Source organism: Dermacentor andersoni, chromosome 6, assembly GCF_023375885.2.
Source record: "Dermacentor andersoni chromosome 6, qqDerAnde1_hic_scaffold, whole genome shotgun sequence".
Taxonomy (NCBI): Eukaryota; Metazoa; Arthropoda; class Arachnida; order Ixodida; family Ixodidae; genus Dermacentor; species Dermacentor andersoni.
The window spans coordinates 153,820,620-153,828,295 of NC_092819.1; positions in this window are offsets into that span (position 1 = coordinate 153,820,620).

A 7,676-nucleotide genomic window follows, 5' to 3' on the forward strand; every position below is an offset into this window, starting at 1 on the left:
TCCGGTTTCCTTATCTCGGCAACGCAATTGGCGAGCGACAGCTCGCGCGCCTTTCGTGTTTGGCCTCCCAGCTGACGCTTTAAGGAAATGCTAAAAAGGAAAAGGAGAGCAAATGCAGGTTTGTGGCGTTTATAAAGGTTGGACAATAAATAAATCTGAAAATCCGGTGGCATAGTTGTTCATGTTCTTGATTTCTTATATTCTCTGACAGCGTGCATAGGAGAGCTCTCGCGGAGTGCTCTCGCAGGTGCCATTCGCACCAAAATTGTGGCGCAACCGTTCGTCGTACAGCGTTCCGGGTGATCTAACACACGCCTGTCTTTGTGTGCAAAGACTGACCACTTGAAAGAGCAGGCTGATCCCATACCCTGTGGGAATCGATGTTAGGCGAAGCAGTGTGCTGAGAGCCTACCAAGCTAACGAAACGAACATGAGAGCACCAAGACGTAGGCGGCTAAATAGATAGATACTGTCAAAGTGGCAATTGTTCGCCAAGAAATGCATCGCATTTAATAAGCTCAATTTGCAAACCGGAACCAAACGTCTATGTCTTCCCTAAATAATGTTTTCGCATTGCCATACGTAAGCAGCCTTGGGTGTCTCTGCCGAATCTTTTTCCATAGCAACATACTGCCATTTCATATACTAACTGCAGTTTGCCTTTCTGAAAGTTAGTGAAAAAACCACATAGGAAACGCGCATTGACGGTGTCAAGCATGACATTGTGAATAAGGTCGGGAACCCGCTGTGTAAGTCGCCAAGATGCGACGGGGGCGTTGAATTACCTTATCTGCACTTATAAACTATAGGATGCTGTCTTTCGATACATTGCATCTATGGTCAGAGTCTTTCTAGTTACCTAAAACACCGGTTTCTTATCGGACAAGATGCCACTTAGCGCTTTTCAATAATAACTAGACATTCAAAGTTTAGTTTAAATCGCATCCACGCGTCTTCCTTGCTCAGGGCACGCAGCTCTTACGCCCCGACCGTGGATCTTCAGGGCATCGTGGTCTAAACAGAAAGCCAGACACTAATGTGCGAGAGCACTTCGATGCGCGCTGCCAGAGAATATAAGAAATCAAGAACCTGAATAGCTATGCCACCGGACCTGCAGATTTATTTATTGTCCGACCTTTGCAAACGCCACAAACTTGCATTTGCTCTCTTTTCCTTTTTATCATATCCTCAAAGCGCCAGCTATGAGGCCAAACACGAAAGGAGCGCGAGCCGTCGCGCGCCATTTGCGTTGCCGAGATAAGCAAACCGCAACGTGTGTTCTGGACGCGCGTGAGAGCGCTGCGACGAGCGAAACTTGGCGAAACGGCCATGTGAAGTGAACGCACTCTCGCCACCGGACAGGCACAAGCGAAAGACAAGACGAGCAGCCGAATCGAGCTGCGCTGCAGCTATCGCAAGCCGTTGCAAACATACCGAGATTACAAAGCACACCACTTCGCGGCGCTGGCGTCAGTCCAAGCTGGTCCAGGCCAATTCAATTCTGGGGTTTTACGTGCCAAAACCACTTTCTGATTATGAGGCACGCCGTAGTGGAGGACTCCGGAAATTTTGACCACCTGGGGTTCTTTAACGTGCACCTAAATCTAAGTACACGGGTGTTTTCGCATTTCCCCCCCATCGAAATGCGGCCGCCGCGGCCGGGATTCGATCCCGCGACCTCGTGCTCAGTGGTCCAGGCCACGCTGCGGAGCGTTCGTGTTAAGCGTGCAGACGGCTGTACATAAAAAATGACTGCATACTTTTTTACTTATTCGATCTTTGTTTCGGGTGCTACCCCCTTTATATTTGGTTCACTAGCCCTTCACATAATTAAACGATCATAGATTTGGGAAAACCGGCCTTCTCTAGACGATTGAGTTGTTGCGAAAAGGTCCGATTGGCGAGGTGGTGGCACGACTTTCTAAGTACGGAGCCTAAACACGTCACAGCAATTCCTCTTTTCACTAGCTTTGAGTATGCCGACGCGTAGTTTAGAATTGGTTTGCTTGTCCTGGGGGTTATATTGCCAACAAATACATATTTACTAGTTCCCATACTAGTTCAACTTGTAAAAGATACTTGAGGCCACGCGGCAGCCTTTCCCTCGTGGTTTTACGTTCGCTACGTGCGTGCCATCGCATAGCTTTTGCGATTACAGTTCGTTTGACACCCTTCTCACTGTATTTATGAACCACGTGTGGGTGTCTGGAAGTTACGCAAGGCCACGTGACATCATTTAGCACGTGGTCTGGCGCGTGTCCTGCGTAGGTAATATCAGAGAGCTCCTTCGGAGTACGATCATTTGATGCCCTTAGCCACTATGGTTGGGAATCAGTAATATGCTGCCTAATGTTACGTGAGATCCCGTGACACCCTCTTCCACTTGATCTGAGAGGGACTACGCGGTTATATTTGCAGAGACTGTTCGAAGCTCAATCGTTTGATATGCATGTCAACGAGGCTTGTAGAAAACAAAATAAACAGATGTCACGCGACGCTCTTTTCAGCCTGTTTTTTATCAACTTTAGAAACCGACGGTTCGTTGCTGGAAGGCCCGTTATCTCAATGCATGTCAGAAAAGGCATCAAATGGCTACGTTTTGCCTGACCTGTTCATGGCACTAACATAACGTCCACGAGAGCCCAATATTTTGATGATGTGTCACGCGGGAGAGGCATTTTTGTTTTCGCATAACAACACTCGTCAAGAAGATTCTTCAGTTATGTTTGGTCGGGGCGAAATTATAACATTTCCTCGTTATCTTTAACTTCGCAGAGCACCACCGCAAACATGTCTTTAGTTTTGATTAAATTCAATGGCACTAGGATTTAGATACGTGGCGCGTAGATTGAATTATTTGGCGCTGGGATGAAGTGAGTGCACATGGATTAAATTGACTGGCAGGGACAGACTGGTTACGTACCACGACATACTGACACACTATACGAAACAAAGAGGAGCATACCCAGAACACCCCACAAACAACTCGGCACCTCTCAAGAGACAGATTGGATAAGGTTGCAAACAAGAACGTTCCGAAAAGCCACACAGTTAGACAGAGTACATTCCAGACAATACCCAGACGTGAGCTGCAAGCTCTGCAAGCACGAACTTGCAGACATAGCGCACACCTTATGGAAATGCACAGAGATCAGAGCAATATATGCAGAGAACAACGTTGAACCGGACCTTCTTGAGGAGTGATGGCTAAGCGCTCTAACTAGCTCGGAACTACACGACCAACACTGGGCAATCCAACGGGCCCGCGCAGTGATGGAAAGGCTATGCCTCACTGCACATAATGCCCGGACTGACAACCTCGCAGGTCGCTTTCTCACTTAGCTTTTTCCGTCCGTCCGTTAGCATAATAGTCGTCGGCGTCATTGGTACTGTATAAATCTCTATAGAACTCCTCAGCCACTTGAACTATATTATTCATATTAACAATGATATTGCGGCTTTGTTTCTTAAGGCATACATCTGATTCTTGCTTATTCCCAGTTTCTTCTTCACTGTTCCTTTGCTCTCAGGAAAGCAGGAAGTCTAAACTTCCTGCTTTCCTGAGAGCAAAGGAACAGCGTTCAACGCTACAGCGAACGCTACAACGTTCCGTTGCGCAACTGTGTTTTGGCCGTTTCGCACCACATCTGAATTGTTCATAGATCTTACCCTTTCCCTGTAATATCAGCCTTGCACTGTTTTCTTTGGTCTGTCATTTTGTTTGCAAGTTATATCTATGAATTGTAATAATTAGCTCATTTGATTGCTTTCTTCTGTTTTCACCAACAGTGTTTCGTTGCTTTAATTGTGATCCACTCCTGTATGAGCCTGTAAAAAGGCTTACAGCATTGCTAAATAAAATAAAAATAACGCTTTCCACACGTTAGAGCGATGCGATAGATAATTGAAGCTGAGTATCCCAAAACATATCTATGCTGCGAGGCCAAATTGCAACCGCATTAATCAAACATTTAAACGTAATTGTTACGCACTTGGCAGCGGTCAAGGTAAGAAAGACTTCATTACCCCTTTATTGCTGGGCATTCTGATTGTTGGCGCATCTTAATAAGTTGACTAGCCAGGATAAAAATCTGCCCATCTGCTCAGCCACAACTGGGCCATATGTGGCGACGAGTGTCGTTGTCGCTGCAGTGGGTGTCGGTTCGGCAGGAGCTTGGTTCACCGTTATATTGATGTTGACGGTGTTAGCAGCTATATCTGAAAAGGCAGGAAATATTTCTTATTTACTTGGGCTGTGAAAACGTTTCTGAGAACAGAAGGAGAAACAGTTTGAATGGACACAGCTTTTCAGTGTGAAAGAAAGTCTTTTGACAAGATAAAATCTTTTTTTGAGGTAGACAGCTGTATTGTAAAAATTATATAAACTATAGAGAAATGAAAGTGGACAAGAATAAATGGTCTCCAATCTACACTGTGAAGCTGTTTGGTCTGCAAAGCTGCAAACGACAACTAGTACAATTAATTGCGACGTAGCTTGAAATGATTCACACTGCGACATTCACATGCAAGTTCCAGAATTATTAGCCTATGCCATTTCAATGGCCTGCGATTTGATTTCCGCCGTTAGTTCCTGCACCTACAACATGTGGACCAGCGAGACGTGAATTGCACTTAACCACACTCTGACCGCGCCTGGTGTTATCAGGAGTTATCATTACACACACCCTTCGCGTAGCACTGTCACAACCCAAACCATTTGGTAGGCGGGTCATTCTTTTACATACCAAAGTGCACTTACAAGAGTCCCTGCTTTGTATGCTACAGTTGCCTCTACCCAGAAACTGCAGCTTATGAAATCGTACTTTTTACCGCGAAACGCTTGCGGCGAACGCTATGCGTGAAGGCGAGCTTTCTGGTCCTTTTACGCAGAAATACAACTGACCAGCTAACACAATGCGCGAATATCTGTTCGATGCCGTCAAGGAGGCGGAGGTGGAAGGCGCCTGGAGGTGAAGATAATCGCGTGCGGCGCACGTGCGCTGGTTTGCCCGTGACCTCACCTGCCTGTTGCTGCAGGTTTTGTTTGCGATACGGACGTACCGAGTTCGTCTCCTGATAACATCGTCCTCGCGTGCCGTTTGCTGTGTGTGCGAGTGAAAGCGTGCGACGCTGAGCCGACGATCGTGGCTCAATCTCGCGTGCGCAAGGGAGGACAACAGGGGGAAGCACGCCGTGTTTCCACTGAGTGGGATGGGGGGGGGGGGGGCGTTCTACTGCGTCGGCTGGTGCGTAAATGGTACGGCTGCGCGCACCCCGTCTTCCATAGGATGTGCGACGTGGTCAGTGCAGGCGTCTAGGCACACCGAGGGCAAGTTTCGTGCGCGCTATAGCACCCACGCGATTTCACATCACATGCGTTCGCGAAGTGAAACGTCACTAACTGTTTTTTCATCTACATGGCCGGCGCCGCGGTAGTGCGGAGGCGAGCGCTATCTGTTGGTGCAGAAAGAAACCCAACGGCGCACGCTACGTGTGCCCTTGCAGTGTTTGTCTATGTCAACGACAGACCCATTGGGAAATAGACTTATAGGGTTTCACTGTAGAAATTCACGGACAATTACGGTACTCCCCAAGGCGAAATTTGAGCGCAGCTGTATACATGTTTTCATTTCGTGGTTTACTGGGTGGTGCGGACAATCTTTCTCGTGCAGCACGTTGGAAACGAAGCGAAGTGTGGCGCGACTGCCTCGCTAACCTGGAGATCGCGAGAGTCGGCGCGTGGGTGAGGCGTGGGCGCGTTTCACAGCAGCCGCCGGCGGCATATCTAACAGACGCGCGCGCTACTGTGGCGCCATCTCGTAGCCATCGTCGCCACACTATGCTTTTCTTCTGACGCTTTCGCAATACCTCCTCCGCTTTCCGCCTCATGGTACCATTGAACCCTCCTCTCCGTTTTTCTCTACTCATCTTACATACTCCGTTCCGACACAAGTTCGCGTTTATCTTTCGCTTTGCTCGTTCGCTTGGTTGTTGCTCGTTCGTTTGCTCGTATGCTCGCCGCAGCAACAGTTGACACTGGCGGGAGCTGTGCCCACAACGTCAGCATTACGCGTGTTGCACTACCAAATGTGCCATGGTGGTGGCTGTGTCTACGTCCACATTCTTGGTACTTATGCATCCATTAGAGAACAACGAAACTGCAAGACAGCACTATTAGAGGCCGTTTTTCGCGGAAGATATGATAGGCTGCGTGCCGTTCTGAAGTCTTGGGCCAAGATTGTTTTCGCTTCGCCTGGAGAGCGCCCGCCACACGTTCGCCACCGTCGCCATGCCAGCTTGAGCCTGGTGACACTCGGCCCTGCATCCCTCGACGAACTCCGTGGAAGGGAGGACCTGGAACTTCGTGCGACTCGTATGCTGGGCCAGTGACTCAGTCAACGGGCCACCACCATCGATCTCCCTGTGGATCCTCCCCTGCCTACTACCGCTTGGAAGCCTCTCCAGGACGGCCCCCAGTACAGGAGCCCCATGCTTCGGTCCCGCTCCCCCCCTCCAACGACGAATGAATGAATGAATAAAACTTTATTTGAAACGGCTCTTCGTCCGTGCCGTCCGCCGCTTCGGTGCCGTGTGATCATGTAGTAGCACCCGAAGCGGGGGGTGTGGTGGTGCCCTGGACGTGCCTTATGTGTTGCACAAGGAGCGACCAAAAAGCGGCTCGGTGGGGTTCAGGCGGAGTGGTTCAGCTCTCCCAACAGTAAGGAATAGATGGGCTCAGGGAAGAGGTGGGGAGATAGTAAAGCGAGGACTGTGCACGGGGGCAGGTCCAGTACGTGTGGCGAACGCCGGGATAGCCGCCGCACGCCGGGCATGCCGGGTGGCCGCGGCGTTGTTCAATAATGTGTTGCATGGCGTCATTCCCCAATGGTAGAGTTTGAGCCTGACGAATTAGGGAACCGTCGTGGCGGGTGAAGGAGGGATCGGGGGCCGGAAGGGTACATGCAGACGAGCGCAGTTCGCGGAGCCTAGCGCGGCTTTGCTTGCGGTGTTCAGCGCGGTGCATTCTCGCGCAATAGGTGTCAGGCCATGGAATAGGAGCGCTCGGTATTTTAGACTCGCGAGCGAGGGAATGAGCACGCTCATTTCCCTGTATCCCCTAATGGCCCGGCACCCACTCCAAGAGGACGTGTAGCGAGGGATGTTGTTGCATGTGTAGCGCGAGGGATGCCCCAATATGACAGGGAAGTAAGTTGTTTGCGAAAGAACGAAGGGCTTCCTGGCTGTCTGAGCGAACAGTTATGGTTGGCGTGGAGTGAGGGGGAATAGTAATGGCTTCTGATATGGCAAGGATCTCGGCGTCGGTTGGAGACGGTACTCCGCTATGCCAACGAGTGATGTCACCCTGAGGGCCGATGACTGCCGTCTTGGATGCGGTCGGCGAGAAGGCGGCGTCAACATAGTAGGTGTTTAAAAAAAAATTAAATTATGGGGTTTTACGTGCCAAAACCACTTACTGATTATGAGGCACGCCGTAGTGGAAGACTCCAGAAATTTCGACCACCTGGGGTTCTTTAGCGTGCACCTAAATCTAAGTACACGGGTGTTTTCGCATTTCGCCCCCATCGAAATGCGGCCGCCGTGGCCGGGATTCGATCCCGCGACCTCGTGCTCAGCAGCCCAGATAGTAGGTGTCATGCGCTGGGTCAGTTAGATGG